The sequence below is a fragment of the Ailuropoda melanoleuca genome, chromosome 6, assembly GCF_002007445.2.
Source record: "Ailuropoda melanoleuca isolate Jingjing chromosome 6, ASM200744v2, whole genome shotgun sequence".
NCBI lineage: Eukaryota > Metazoa > Chordata > Mammalia > Carnivora > Ursidae > Ailuropoda > Ailuropoda melanoleuca.
Window position 1 is genome coordinate 1,327,891 of NC_048223.1, and position 16,462 is coordinate 1,344,352.

The 16,462-nt window shown below is 37.6% G+C and overlaps 1 pseudogene; it reads right to left on the bottom strand.

Moving 5' to 3' along the window:
- Positions 1-11,446: 11,446 nt before the first annotated feature.
- LOC109490807 lies at positions 11,447-12,422 on the bottom strand (annotated as a pseudogene).
- Positions 12,423-16,462: the final 4,040 nt, after the last annotated feature.

Genomic DNA, 16,462 nt, shown 5'->3' on the forward strand with positions numbered 1-16,462 from the left:
GGAGAAGTGAGGAGATGAGATTAAAACTGGATATGAGGTGGGAATTTTAAACAAATTAAAATGAAATTTAACTGACAATAGCAAGAAAGTTCTAGGATCTGCTGAAGAAGTCAAGTAGGCAAGAAAGGAGATTCTTTGGAGCTCAGCTGAATGTTGTGCTTGAGAAAATAATGCTATCACAATTTAAACTCTACCCACTTGATATTTCTCAATAAACTGGATTGCTATCTCTCTATATAAACAAAGGAGCGTGTCTTGAAAAACACAACAAACTGTTTTTGTTTTTAGTAGTTATCTTGGAAAGGGGAGCTTACGATGAAGGCCAATATGAGAAGAAAATGTACTTTTTCACTCTATACCCTTTTGAACTTTTAAAATAAATATCATGTGCATATATTATTTAAAAACACTTCAAACAATTAAAAACTAGAGTAGTGAAAATTGTACAGTACTAATGAAAAGAAGACTGAGTTCAGAAATAGCCCCGAAAGATACATGCTAATTCTGTATATGTTAAAGGAGTTTCTTAGCAGTGAGAACAATAGTTGTAGGATGAACCAGGGAAGCTCATAATAGAAAGAAGGTGAGGCATGCTGGGCCGGAGGAGAAAACCTATTCTACGCATTTGGAACACGGTCTGAAGAAGATGGAGGGGAAGAGACTTGGGCCAGGGCTTGAGTGTTGGAAACCAATGTGAACGCTGCTGCTGGCTTGAAGGGAGATAAACGTTGTGACAGATGCCTCCAAAGCTTTTGGCAAGGAATGGGGTTCCATTTGGTATGATGCATTTCAAGGTTAAGCTCCTTTGTGTCACGTAGATGTGGCATGTTTTTGGCTCCAGGCTGAACCTTGGGGTTTGGGATTTATATAATTGTGAAAGGCATTAAGTCAAGAGGCAAGGCACAATGATTTGGTGAATGACATTTGCTCTAATTCCTCACACATACATTGAAGCAACAGAAATCACCCCCAAAATATCAGGAAGGGATTCCAGCAAAATAGGAACTAAAGAGAGAGAGGTCATTTAGGTAGAAACATGTATTAAGTTTATGCACGTATCATTCATTTTCCCATACGTGATTAATTCTTGGTTGTGTTGAGTAAATAAAAATTGTAAAATCATCTCAAAAATTGGCTTGAGAGTGGGATGATAACCCTATCATTTTCCTGGAACTGACTTGGGCCGGGCAGGAGCTCTGATGAAGTGAGGTGCAAAACTGGATGCTGGACTGATGCAAGAGATGTAACTCATCCACACGCATGCCTGCCATAGTTCCTTCTCTGCTATTGACAGCACGAAAGGAGGTAAAACTGTAAAACGGTAGTATAAATAGTAAAAGCTGTGTGTCTGCCTTATTTTAGAAGGAGTCTTTGCTGTTGAGGAGCACACTCCAAGGAGTTCCCTGGAGCTTACAGAATACAGTGGCTTTAATTTGATGCTTGTTGTTTACTGAAGCCACTGGCTCTGATGATGTCAGGCCTCTTATGTTGCAAAGAGCGTCTCCTCAAAGAAGCACTCATAGTCCAACCCCTCTTGGCTCATAAACACTCTCTCTCTATTGAATTTTAAAATGGAAAATGTTTTTGTTTATTTAAGGCCTGGGTGGTGTGAGATGTCAGGAAGCTGATTGGGAGTAGAGGTGCTCTCTCTCATCAGAAGGACCTGAATGAGGAAGGATGTCATTAGGCTGAAACTGTTGTAGACCTCTTGCCACCCTGTGGGTAGTGGTGGTGAAGCCTGTCCAGATCGTAGTAGCAATATAGAGTAGGCATGGAGACTAGGTCCTAGGGAAAGTTTTTGAGATTTCTAATTTAGTTAAGCCTGAAATCTAGCCTGCAAGTTGATATTTTCAGGAATGTGGGTTAATATGTTCCACCCTCTCCATCTAAACCTTTATTTTGCTCCAGCTATTTGTTGTGAGGGTTTCTGTCCCATGCAACAGAAGGATTTTTATCTGTTACTGTAAAGTACTATGAAGAGATTACAACAAAAAATTGAGATGTAGGAAGAAATTAAAAGAAACAATGTTATCTAAATATGACAAATTGCAATAAAGACAAAAGGTTAGGAGCTAAAATTATAGATAATAGGTGGTTTAAAATAAGGACATAAACAATCAATGATTAAAAATATATCAATAACTCTAAAAAAAGGGGTGGCTCAGTTGGTTAAGTGTCTAACTCTTGATTTCAGCTCAGGTCATGATCTCAGGGTCATGGGATTGAGCCCCATATCGGGCTCTGGGCTCAGTGGGGTTTGCTTGAGAGTCTCTCTCTCCTCCCTCTGCCCCTTCCTGCCTCAAGCTCGTGCATGCTCTCTCTCTAATAAAAAAATAACAATAAAAGAGAGAAAAGATGAACATAAAAGACTAAAACCTATGATTTAAAAGCTTAGACTATCAAAGTAAAGGAGATTAAAGATTAAGAAAAGAAATAAAAAATTAAAAAGAAATACTAAAAAAAAAAAAGAAAGAAGACAAAAAAATTAAAGATTAGACAAAGAAAGACAGGAAGAAAAAAACAAAAAACAAAGCTCAGTCCAAAGTAAATCAGCGAGAGTCCACACAAAGTTCAAGGTGGTCGTTGAAAAAATTGTTGATGGGATGTCTTCCATGGGGCAAAGAGCCAAGAAAGCAGAAAGCTCTTAGCTTGAGGAGTTACCTGTAAATACACAAGGATGTCTGCTAATTACTGACACAGAGCAAAACAGTGGCAGGGGGTGGCGGGGTTGGGGGGGGGAACCTAGCCTTCTCATCCTTGGGAAACTTGAAAAGTGTTACTCATCTCCCTCCACCAGCACACACACAAGAGGTACCTGTCCAATTCTTTATTGTCTGAAAATTTGGCGTATTATGCATACAGCCCATAGAGCCTCGTTATAGTCAATTAGACAATTGGCAGGAAAAGCATGGAGTCACTGGATTCCTTTTTTCAAACGATTTCCTTTTAAAGAAGAAATACATGGAGAATATGACAGCAATAAAATAGCTATAATTGCTAAACATCAATAAAACTATGATTCCATTTGAGTTTACATGAGATGGTGGAGTTTAGCTTTGTGTTCAACAGTCTTTCAGTTCTTGAAGTACTAGAACAAGCAAGCAATTCTATATCCAATTAAAAAAATTTTTACAGTATTTTTAGATAACCAACATTTTTCAGTTGAGATTCAAATAAAAAAGAATTTAGCTCAAATGGAAAAAATTGGGAAAGATATTGGTATGGATGACCTTGCTAACCTCTTAGCAAAATTAGAAATAGTGAAAAGTCAATTCTTAAATCCCTGAAAACTCAGGAGACAAAAACCCAACTCGATGTTGAGACTTTAGAACAATATGCAATATGAAATTTCATCAGTTTCTCCCTTTTTGTATGTAATCTAGAATGTTGAGAAAACATGTTCATTCACAAAGGCTATCTTTTCTTTACTTGCCTATACTACAGAATTTACCGTTACAGTCAGTGTCAGTATTTTTCTGTTGCTTAAAGTGTTTCCTGAAATATTTTAACTACAGTTTCATATTTTATGAAATTTACTTAGAATACGTGTGATAGTTAATTTTTTGTGTGTCAGTTTGGTTAGATCATGGTACTCAGGTATTTGGCCAAACATTTGTGGATGTTGCTGTAAAGGTATTTTTTAGACAAGATAAATGTTTAAATTAGTAGACTTTGATTAAAGCAGACGGCTCTCCATGATGTTGGTAGGCCTCATCCAATGAATTGAAGGTCTTAAGAAAAAAGACTGACCTCTCCGAAGAAGAGGGAATTTTACCAGCAGACTGCATTTGAACCCAAACTACAACATTAATTCTTCCCTGGATATTCAGCCTCCCTGCCTACTCTAGAGATTTTGGACTTGCCAGCCTCAATAATTACGTGAACCAATTCCTTAAAGTAAATCTCTTCATATATACACACATTCTACTTATTCTGTTTCTCTGGAGAACCCTAACCAATACAATAACCAAATTCTTTGAACAGCAGAGAATTAAAGGAAATTTATTATTTTTTTTTTTGCAATGGAAAATGTACTTGGCTCAGAAAAAATATCAATTCTGATCAATAGAGTACAATATCCAAGTGTTGTCTACAGCATCTCAGAGGAATGTAAATATCTTACCTCTTTCCTCCATTAAAAATTTAATGAAACACACTGGATTGACAGCTTTAATTATTATGGGATTTTCATAGGTTGCTAATCTCTGGGATTCACAAAAGCGAGGTCACATCTAGTCTTCTGAACCCAGCAGTCCCCCATGCCCTCTACCAAGAACTTCATATAGAAAAAATACATGTTTTTTCTGATAACTGCAGGCACTTATTTAATAACATAAATAATTATTTAAAAAATTTTCTTGACATGCATTAATTTTCAGTATCTTCTATACTACTAATTCTGAAAAGATAATTATATAGAAGAAAATTTTGTTTGTTCTCTAAATATTAAAAAGTTTTTTTTTAAAGGAAATTAGCAAGTCAATCCTAAACTTTATTTAAAGAGTAATAGGACAGGAATAGCTAAACCAATTTAAGAATATGGACTGGGGAATATCTTTAGCATATATCAAGACTTTTTATAAAGCTGCAGTAATTAATGTGGTATGGTAATTAACACTGGAATAAAACAGACAATACAACAGAATAGAGAGCCAGAAATATTGTCATGTGTATATAGATGTTTGGTAAATGAAAGAGCTAACATTATAAAGCAGTAGGATAGACCCACAAAGTTCAAATCATAAAAGAAAAGATTTTTACCTGCTAAATTTGGTATATAAGTTTTACATGGTAGATTTCATTAGCGAGGTGAAAAGAAAAGCCATAGACCAAGAGAAATTATTTTCAAAGCATATAACTGAAGAGGAATTGATACTCTGATTATGCAGAAAATTTTCTATAAATCAGTAAGAAAAAGAAGCTTAGTTGGAAAATCGTCAGGATATATGAACAAGAGATTAATAGAATTAGAACCTGGTGGCCAATAAGCATATGAAAAAATGCTCAAACTCACATAATCAGGAAACTGAAAATTTAAAAATGAGTTTACTCAGAATGAACATTTCATACTCATTAAAAGTCTGAAAATATTCCATCAGAAAGGATGAATACCTACCATTTGCATCGATATGGATGGAACTGGAGGGTATTATGCTAAGTGAAATAAGTCAAGCAGAGAAAGACAATTATCACATGGTTTCACTCATATGTGGAATATAAGGAACAGGGCAGAGGACCATAGGGGAAGGGAGGGAAAACTGAACGGGGAATCATCAGAGAGGGAGACAAACCATGAGAAACTCTGGAATGTGGGAAACAAACTGAGGGCTGTGGAAAGGGAGGTGGGTGGGGGATGGGGTAATAGGGTGATGGGCATTAAGGAGCGCACGTGATCTGATGAGCACTGAATGTTTTTTGCAACTAATGAATCATTGAACACTACATCAAAAACTAATGATGTACTATATGTTGGCTAATTTAAAAAAACTTAATAAAAAAGTCTCAAAATATTAAGTATTATTGAAGATGAGGGGAAATAGAAACCTACACCCTTCTGCTGGCAGCATAACTTGGTATATTACAGTGACAGCAACTTCACTACATTTAGTATAGCTGAAGATTCCTATACTCTTACATATATGCCCTAGAGAATGCTTACAAATATGCATAATGAGACACACAAAAATGTTTTTTGGAGTATTACTTCTAATACTAACAAAATGTACATACAACATATTAATAGAGGAGTGGATAAAAATTGTGGTATATTGAATATACATAGCAGTTAACATGAACAAACTGTTGTGTCAATTTGAATAAATATAGAAAACATGGTACTAAATGAAAAAACAAGTTGCAGAAGAATTCACAGGCTAGGCTAGTATTGAAGTAAATCTTTTAAAAACATTCCACATTCTTATATATTACTTTGGGACAAATACATACATGGTACAAGTATAAAAATGTGGACAGAAACAACAGACAACATATGCGGAGCAGATGAATAAGAAAGATGAAGAATCTGGGGAGGCTGCAAGGAGTTTTAAATATGCCTATCATGTCTTTTTACTTAAAACACATGGGGTGAGGACAGGCTAGAAGTGGCAGAGGGAGGAAGGCTTGTTGGAAGCTTCACTGTCGTAGAGGAGTGGTTGCTCCATTGTCTGGTTGGCAGTGCCTTTCTCAATTTGAGCCAGGGCAGACAGTGGGGAGGGGCAAAGCATCTTTCCACCTTCTTTTCAGCCATCAGGTTTTCTGCAATGCAGTGCCAACACGTTCATGGATCACCAATTCTACTTCTCGATCCAATTCTAAGGGCTTTACAAATAGTGGCCATTTCTCCAAATTTTGGCAATTAAGTGCCAGTTCTAGTTTTCATTGCCGTGAGTTCTCATCACTTACTGGGGGGCTTTTTAAGCATCTGTATTAGTCAAAGTAGGCTAGACCATACTGTAATAAGTAAAAATGCAAATCGCAGTGGCTTAAACTAGTCCATGTTTCATTCTAGCTCCTGCAGCATCCAATGCAGATATTCCTGGTCAGGAGGCTTTTCTGGGTGGTTCTCCAAACAGAGTACTCATGGATCTAGGCTTCTAATATTGTACAGCTCTGCCACTATCGCCATAAGGATGGAGGAGAAAGATGGTGATAGATTGTTAAGGATGGTCAGTCAACAGCCAGTTCTTTTTTTTTTTTTTTTAAAGATTTTATTTATATTTATTTGACAGAGAGACAGCCAGAGAGAGAGGGAACACAAGCAGGGGGAGTGGGAGAGGAAGAAGCAGGCTCAGTGGAGGAGCCTGATGCCCGACAGCCAGTTCTGAATGTGGTATACTTCACTGTTGGCCAATACCACCAGCCAGAACTCAGTCACACAGTCCTATCTATCACAAATCCTATCACAGTCACAAGCGGTCCAGGGAATGTAGCTTTCTCTGAGCCTAAGAGGAAAATTAAGGAGTTTGGTGAATTTATAGTATTGTCCAGCCACCACATTTTATTGAGAACATGAGACTCTGAGACAGAATTTAAAACCATTATGTTTTGTTTCTTAAATTTTTACTTTTAATTATTTACTCAGTTATCATCAATCTGGTGATAAGCCCCTGCAAACTCACTACCCTAAATATGAACAAGGACCTTGACAAAATCCTACAACTAACTAAATGCTTTTCCCCACTTCTCTCCCCTGACTCTCTACACAAGATTACCATCATCCTGAAACTGTACTGATTGTTCCATTGTTTTTCTTTCTTTAAAAAAATCAATCATTGTCTTGAGATAATTTGAGATTCACACACAGTTGTAAGTAAGAACACAGAGAGATCCTTTGTGCCCTTTACCCAGATCCTCCCAGTGGCAACATCTTGAAAAACTATAACATTATAACCAGGATGTTAACATTGATACAGTCAAGACATAAAATATTTCCATCAGGAATAGGATCGGTTAAATGTTGCACTTTTGTAGTCACATCAACTTCCCTCCTTAGCCCTGGTATCCCCTAGATTGTTCTCACTTTTATAATTTTGTCATTTCAAGAATGTTATACAAATGGAAACACTTCATTTTGGGCTTGGGTTTTTTTTTGTTTTTTTGTTTTTTCCCTCTCCCAGCATAATTCTCTGGAAACTCATCCAGATTGTTGCATGTACCAATAGTTCGTTCCTTTTAATTGCTCAGTAGTATTCCATGGAATGGATTTACTACAGTTGTTTAACCATTTACCCAACAAATGGTAACCGGATTGTTTTTAGTTTCAAGCTATACAAATAAAGTTCCTATGAATATTTGTGTACAGCTTTTTTTTTTTTTAATAATATAAACCTTCATTTCTCTGGGATAAATGGCCAGGAGTGCAACTGGTGAAGTTCATGTTTTAGTTATGATAGTCCCCTCATCTTCCCACATAAGCTCTAGAATAGCTTTGTCTACCTCTACAAAACATCTTACTGGGATTTTGGTAGAAACTGTGTTAAACTTGTACATCAATTTGGGGGAACTGACAGCTTTACTCTGTTAAGTCTACTAATCCATGAACATGGTGTGACTCTCCTTTTATTTAAATCTTTACTCCATTAGGGTTTTGTAGTTTGTAGTACAAGCCCTGTACAAGTGTTATTAGATTTACACCTGTTTTTGTGCAGTTTTTAATGATATATTTTTAATTTCAGTGTCCACATGTGTTTATTGCTAGTGTATAGCAATTTAACTGATATTTCTGTTATCTTGTATCCTGCAACATTACTGAATTCACTTATTAGTCCTAGGAGGTTTTTTTTGGAAATTTCTTGGGATATTCTATGTAGAAAATCATGTCCTCTGCAATAGGGGACACTTTCATATCTTCCTTTCTGATCTGTATGCTATCATTTCATTTTCTCACATTATTGCAGTAGCTAGACCTTCCAGGACTATGTGGAATAAGAGTGGTGAGATTGGATACCCTTGTCTTGTTCCTAGTCTTAAGGGGAAAGCATCAGCCTTTCACCATAAATAGAATATTAGCTGTAGGAAGGCTTTTTTTTTTTTTTTAATAAAGATGATCTTTATCAGATTGAGGGAGTCTCCCTCTCTCCTTATTTTTTCTGATATCTTTTGTAATGAATGAGTATTGAATTGTCAAATGTCTTCTCTGTATCTATTGACATAATCCTGGGATTTTTCTTCTGGGAATTTTAAGGCTCCACTTGGTCATGGAATAAAAATTTTTTAATATACTGTTGAATTCTATCTGCTAATATTTTATTAAGGATTTTTGCATCTATGTTCATCAGGGATGTTGGCCTGTGGATTTCTTTTTTTTGGTAATGTCTGTGGTTTTATCAGGCTAATACTGGCTTCATAAATGAATTGGAAAATATCCTTTCCCTTTCTATTCTATGCTTTCTCATTAGAAGAGATTTTGTAGACTTGGCATCTAAAGGTCTGTTATTTTATTTTATTTTTTTGGTCTGCTTTTTTCCTATTGTTTAGGTTGGTTAATTTCTACTTATTTTATTCTATTTTTTATTTCTTCATCCATTTTGCTATTGATCCCATCCACTGAGGTTTTTATTTTGTTAAAAAATTTTTTTTGAGTTCTAAAATTTCCATTGGTTTTTATTACCTTCTTTGTTGATACTATTTTTTTCCGCTGAGACTTTTTATTTTTTCATTTGTTTCAAAAGTGCTCATAATTGTGCACGTGCATTTTATATTATGGCTACTTTAAAATGTTTATCAAATAATACTAACATTACTTTCATCTCTGTCTTTTCAACTAACTATCTTTTTAATTCAGTTTTAGATCTTTACCGTTTTTGGTCTGATGAGTGATATTTCAAATAAAACCTGGACATTTCCAACATTACATTATGAGATTCTGGATTTTTTTAAACCTTCTGTTCTATTTGGCTTCCTCTGACACCTCTCTGGTCAAATAAGGGAGGGTCCTGCCTTCTATGTAGGTGCAGACATCCAGGTTCCCTACCTGGTCTTTGCTGATACCTGAGGGTGGGGTTCCTCATTACTGCTGGGCAGGATTGGGAGTTCTGGCTCCTTACTAGGCCTCCAGTGATACTTTCCTGGCAGAGAGGGGCATGCATACCTCATCACTGCTCCTCATGTGGTCTCCACTGTACCCATGTCAGCCTTGTAACTACTAGGTGGTGAGGAAAGTCCTGAATCTCCCCAGGGCTTCCTCTCACACCACCACAGTGGAGAGGAAAGAGTACCCTGTTACTCTCAGGTTGGAGGGAAAATCCAGGTTCCGCATCTTGTCTCCCCTGAACCCATGGGGGACCTCAATACTGCATGGTGCAGATGAAAGTCCTGGCTCTCTACTCTACTGTCTTTGTCACCACTCTGTTGGTGGTTTGGAGTTCTTTATCACCACCTGATGGGATGGGTGGGGGGTGGGAGGATTGTGGGGGTGGGTGGAAGTGTAGGCTCTTCACTTGGTCTTTGCTGGCATGGGTTCGGCCTCAGTTTTTTGTGGTGTTTTTCTGGAATACAGCAGTTTTTGCCTACAGGTTTTCCGTCTTGCTAGGCTGTCCCTTTCCTGGTTCATTGGCTAGGAAGAGTAGGCTTTTATTGGGGCTTTTGTCCTCTGTGTCCATTGGTGTTTCTATGTTGCTGGCTTCTCCAGCTTTATATGTGGTATATATATATATAAGGCAAAAAGAAAACCCAGAAAACTCACCAGCATATCCTTCGGTGGGTCTCAACATATCCCTAGATGGTCTATTTTTTCTCTTCACTTTTTGGGTCTTCTAATGATTGTCTTATTTATTTATTTATTAAATAAATTGAGGTATATTGACATGTAACTTTTTTTTAGTTTCAGGCTACAACATAATGATTCCCTCTCTATATATTGTGAAATGATCTCAATAAGTCTAGTTAACATCTGTCACCATACATAGTTGCACAACTTTTTTTTTATGTGAAGACTTTTAAGATCTACTCATTTGGCAACTTTAAAATATGCAATACTGTATTATTAACTGTAGTCACCATGTTGTACACCATGCTATCCAAGCTTATCTCAGCAACCTGCACTTGAACCGCCATGGTGAGAAATTTTGTTTTTTAAGTTTCAATCTATGAAGATCTATCTATCTATCTATCTATCTATCTATCTATCTATTTATTTAAATTTTAATTCCAGTGTAGCTAACATACCACTTTCTTACACCATACACAAAAATAAACTCAAATGGGTTAAAGACCTAAACATGAGACCTGAAACCATAAAAATCTTAGAACAGTAATTTCTCAGACATTGGCTATAGCAACATCTTTCTAGATATGTCTCCTGAGGCAAGGGAAACAAAAGCAAAATTAAACTATTGGGACTACGTGAAAATAAAAAGCTTCTGCACAGCCAAGTAAACAACCAACAAAACTAAAAGAAAACCTACTCAATGGGAGAGGATATTTGTAAATGACATATGTGATAAAATATATAAAGAACTTATGCAACTCAACACCCAGAAAACAAATGATCCAATTAAAAGATGGGCGGAAGACATGAACAGACATTGCTCCAAAGAACGCATAGGGATGACCAACTGACACATGAAAAGATGCTCAATGTCACTCATCATCAGGGAAATGCAAATGAAAACCACAATGAGATATCTCTCCATACCTGTTAGAATAAGAACATTTTTGAGATGGAAGGCCAGATACTCTGGGACTCCAATATCCTCCCCGAGAGGAAAGTAGAGGCGTTTTTGCACCAGGCAGTGAAGCGGCGGCGGCAGGAGATCTCTGCACCTCAACTCCAGGACGAAGAAACCATGCAAGGCGGCGGCTATTCGTGCTCAGAAAAGTAGTTCCCACACGGAGGCACCCCGCGGCAGCAGCCCTGGAGGGCGTGTTTTACGGCTGCGGGTAGGCGATCCCAGAGGGGTCCCGTGACCCCAGCGAGGCGCAACGCGGGAACTTCGCACCGGAAGAGCTTGCGGCCGAGCCAGTCGGTAGGTGCGCACGCAGCGGGTCCCCGAGTGTGTGGAGCGCGACTGCCTGTGGGAGAAGTTGGACAGCCGCTTGCTTCTGTCGGGTGCAGACCAGGACCTGGACGTGGCACCGTCAGTGGCCTCTGCCACCCCTGCCCGCCGCTGCCGCGTGGGACCCGTGGGGCAGCTGCGTGCGAAGGACCGGCCCCATCCATCCTGCAGGCCTCCCTGCCGCGCGACCCACATATCGTGGACAGACTTGCAAACCGTTCCGATGAGTTCTGTGGCTGATTGTGTTTGCCATTACAGACAAGGGAGCCCAGCTCTGTACGCTGCAGTTGCTTCATCTCGACGCCTCTCGGCAGCGTCTACGCAGTTGTTATAACGTTCGTCCACCACTGTCCGCCGAAAATGTTTCAGAGGTGTCTCCAGGGCCGCTGTTGTAGGAGACCCCACCTCTGTGAATCATACCTCCATTCTGAAGGAATGGAATACCAGGAATACCATGACATGGCATCTTGTTTAAGGAGGTACAGACTTTGAAAAACCTCCGTAGCCTAGAGATTGAGAGATAGGCGCCATGCCTTCTGATTTGCTAATGAACAAGAGTGTCTATCTTTTCGGTTGTCTTGTCAATGTTTAAGCTCTTCGCAGCCAGGAGGAGGTTTCGTCGTCAGCTGACAAGCCTGATGAGGCCCCTGAATCTGACCTTCATTCTTAACTTCTGTGTTGTCTCCCCAGTGGGTACAGTGGTGGCTTCTATGTGAGTTTAGTGACTGGATGAGCTGAAGGAACTGTAGCAGGCAAAACTGTATCTCTCGGTCTCTGGAAAAAGACAAATCTTCTTTGGCTGACTGCTTATGTAAGTAGACATGATTGAGTAGGTGAAGAGAAAATTCTATGATAACCAGTAAGAACCAGCAGGTGGAGGTTACTGGGTGCTGCTTTGTTGGCTGGGGTAACCAATACTCCAGGCATATCGTGGGTATGTGAAATAGGCGAAGGGGGTCAAAAGTACAAACAAAGTTATAAATTAAGTAAGTTAGGGGAGGTAATGTGCATGTTTGTCTTATATATTATATGCAGGGTTTTTAGTAATACTTAGTGGGAAGAATAAAGAAAAATACATCTATGCTTCTAGAAGTGGAGCTGCTTTCCTTTTTATATGGATAAATTGTATTTATTTATTTATTTATTTATTTATTTATTTATTTATTTAAGATTTACTTATTTGGTGGGACACCTGGGTGGTTCAGTCAGTTGGGTGCCTGCCTTCTGCTGGGGTCATGATCCTAGGGTTCTGGAATCCAGTCCCATATCCAGCTCCTTGCTCAGCAGGGAGCCTGCTTCTCCCTCTGCCTGCCACTCCCCCTGCTTGTGTGCTCTCTTTCTCTCTCTCTGACAACTAAGTAAATAAAATCTTTAAAAAAAAAAAAGATTTATTTATTTGTTTTAGAGGGAGAGGTGCGCACCTGCTTGTGTGCTCCTGCCCATAGGGAGAGGGGGAGAGGGAGAGACTCTTCAAGCCCTCTCTCCTGAGCAAGCAGACAGCTGGGGCTCCATCTCACATGAGGTCATGACCTCAGCAGAAACCAAGAGTTGGAAGCTTAACCCACCAAGCCACCCAGGCACCCCTCTTTTTACTTATTCTAATATAGCCTTTATTTGTGCTTAACTTTACAAAAAGAGTATCATGTTCAACCTATTCTTTTGGGACTTTTTTTTTTCACATTAATATCATATTGATAGGAGTTATCCTTATGGCAACAAGTCCCCGTGTAGTTAATTAGTTCTGCCTGCTATGTATGTATAGCATGGTTCATTCATCCAAGTTTACTGTGGGTAGATATTTGTGATGTTTTCAGGTTTTTGCTCTTGTGAACTGCACTGATATAAACAGTGTTTTACATGTATCCTATCCTACATGTGCTAGAGTTTCTTCTGATACATACCTAAGAGTGGAATGAATTGCTAGGCTACAGGCTATGTAAATCTTCAACTATAGAATAAAATGCTAAATTCTTTAACAAAGTGGTTGCATTAATTTATATTCCCACTAGCAGTATGTTACAGATACAACAGATCTTTACTGAGCTGAAGTCTGAAAACTCTCCCAAGCAGTAAGCTGCTGGGTGATTGTGGGGCTCCCCTCAAATTTCCTGTCTCTCTGGCATCACTTACTGTCAGTTGTGTAATGATCACTATCTAAAAACTGCTGTTCCATGTATTTTGGCTTTTTCTTTCTTTTTTTTTTTTTAGTTGTTTCTGGCAGATGAATCAATCTGGTCCCTGATTCTCTGTCTTGTTTGGAAGTAGAAGTCTTTTAAAATCATTTTAACTCCTATTTTTCCGGTAATAGTTGTCTCTTAAAAATTTATAAGATCATTTATGTTTCTTCTCTACTCATCTTGATTAATTTTACCAAAGTTTATTTATTTTGTTAGTTTTTCCAAATAGCCATATTTTGGCATTTTATCTTTGTTAGTCTTCTCTAGTCTTCGTTTTCATTTATCTCTTATCTTGTATTTTCTTTAGTTTTATGCTGTTGTTCCTTTTCTGATCTCTTAAGACGGACAATTAATTCATTAATTTTGAGGCTTTCAATTTTTTCCCTCAATAGTCCTGTTTAAGGCTATAAATTTCCCTCTGATAGCTGCTTTTCTTGAATCACATAAATTTTGACATATAATTTTAAAAATTTTATTTTATTTTTATTTTTTAAAAAGATTTTATTTATTTATATGACAGAGAGAGAGACAGCCAGCGAGAGAGGGAACACAAGCAGGGGGAGTGGGAGAGGAAGAAGCAGGCTCACAGCAGAAGAGCCTGATGTGGGGCTCGCTCAATCCTAGGACCCTGGGATCAGGCCCTGAGCTGAAGGCAGATGCTTACCGACTAAGCCACCCAGGCGCCCCATAATTTAAAAAATTTTTAAATCAATTCTGTCATTGAATAGTACATCAAAAACTAATGATATAGTATATGTTGGCTAATTGAACTTAATAAAAAAATAATTAAAAAAAGAGTATACTTATGAATGGAGCTAGAGAGTATTATGCTAAGTGAAATAAGTCAGAGAAAGACAAATACCATATTTCACTCATATGTGGAATTTAAGAAACAAAATGATGAACATAGGGGAAAAAAAGAGACAAAACAGAAAACAGACTCTTAAGGATAGAGAACACGCTGATGGTTACCAGAGGGGAGGTGGGTGAGGGGGTGGGTTAAATAGGTGATGGGAATTAGGGAGGGGATTTGTGATGAGCACTGGGTGATGTATTTAAGTGATAAATCACTAAGTCCCACACCATAAACTAATATTACACTGTATGTTACCTAAATAGAATTTAATAAAAACTTGGATGAAAAAAAAAAGAACTCCAGTCAATAAAATGTGTTTGAGATTATTCTGCTAAAAAAATAATAAATAAATTAAATTAAATTAAAAAATAAAAAAATTTAAATCTGTTCTAGGTATTTTAAAAATTCCATTATGACCTTATTTTAATCCATGAGTCATTCATCAGGGCTTTGAAAAATAAATTTTGAATAAGTGGGAATTAAAAATTTATATTTGTATTATTAATGTCTAATTGCATACTTTTTTGAGTAAAATTGTTGAGGCTTTATCACCTAATTCATGATAAATTTTTATAGTCATCTGTACTTGAGAATATTTTTATTCAAAGTGTCAGATGTTCATTAGGTTACATTTTTTAGTTATGTCATCCAGATGTTGCATATCTGCTGTTTTTTTTCTCTATTTGACTTCTCAGTAATTGAGAGAGGTGTGCTGAAATCCCTCACTATTGTGGTGGATTTATTACTCTGTCCTTGTGGTTCCTATAAAATTTACTTCATATACTTTCAAGCAATTTTATTAGTAACCTTGTATTTAAAACTACTATGTCTTCTTGGATAATTGCATTAAGTAGTGAATTGAATTCTCCGTCCTTAAGAATATGTTTTACTTTGATATTTATTTTATATATTGTTAGTGATAACTGTAGCAACTTTGTTTTGATTGTATTTACTTCATACTTAATTTTCTATCATTTTACTTTTAACTTTTGTATATTCTTATGCTTTAGGAATATCTTTTATAAACAGCATATATTAGATTTTGTAAAATCTAAACTGTGACTTTCTCTCTTAAAATCTAGTTAATATTTATTTATGCTAATTATTAATATATTTGGACTGGTTCAAAATATCTCAACTTATTATTTCTGTGTTTTTTTTTCTCTATTTCTATTTCCTTTCACCCACTTCATCTTCTTCTCTCCTTTAAATTAATAGCTGTGACTACTCAAAATACTCATCTGGGAATTGTTACTCATCCATAATGAGATAAGTAACTCCTGCTAGAATTTAAAATAAGCACCACTCCCTTCATTGAGAAAGTCTTTATGTAAAAATCATATTACCTGAACTAAGCAGTGTTTTTAGTGATGCGATTGATACATACTTTGGTGCAAGAAACTTGTTAAGATGGGGAGCCTGGGTGGCACAACGGTTAAGCGTCTGCCTTCGGCTCAGGGTGTGATCCCGGCCTTGTGGGATCGAGCCCCAGNCTGGGTGGCACAACGGTTAAGCGTCTGCCTTCGGCTCAGGGTGTGATCCCGGCGTTGTGGGATCGAGCCCCAGGTCAGGCTCCTCCGCTGTGAGCCTGCTTCTTCCTCTCCCACTCCCCCTGCTTGTGTTCCCTCTCTCGCTGGCTGTCTCTATCTCTGTCAAATAAATAAATAAAATCTTTAAAAAAAAAAAAAAAAGAAACTTGTTAAGAACTGACAAACAGTTCAGACTGGTTAGCTTAGTGGACCACAGTTTGAGTTCTTACATACCTTGTGAGGACCTCTCAACGTACTGATAGCATCTAAGCTTTTAAATAGGGTTATTATGTTTCCTCTTTTATTTTGAAAATAGATTTCTTTCTCTCCCCCTCTTTAATATAGCAACCAACTCCAGCATAGCAACCAAGGTACTTACTCTTTGACTCACATATCACTTAGAGC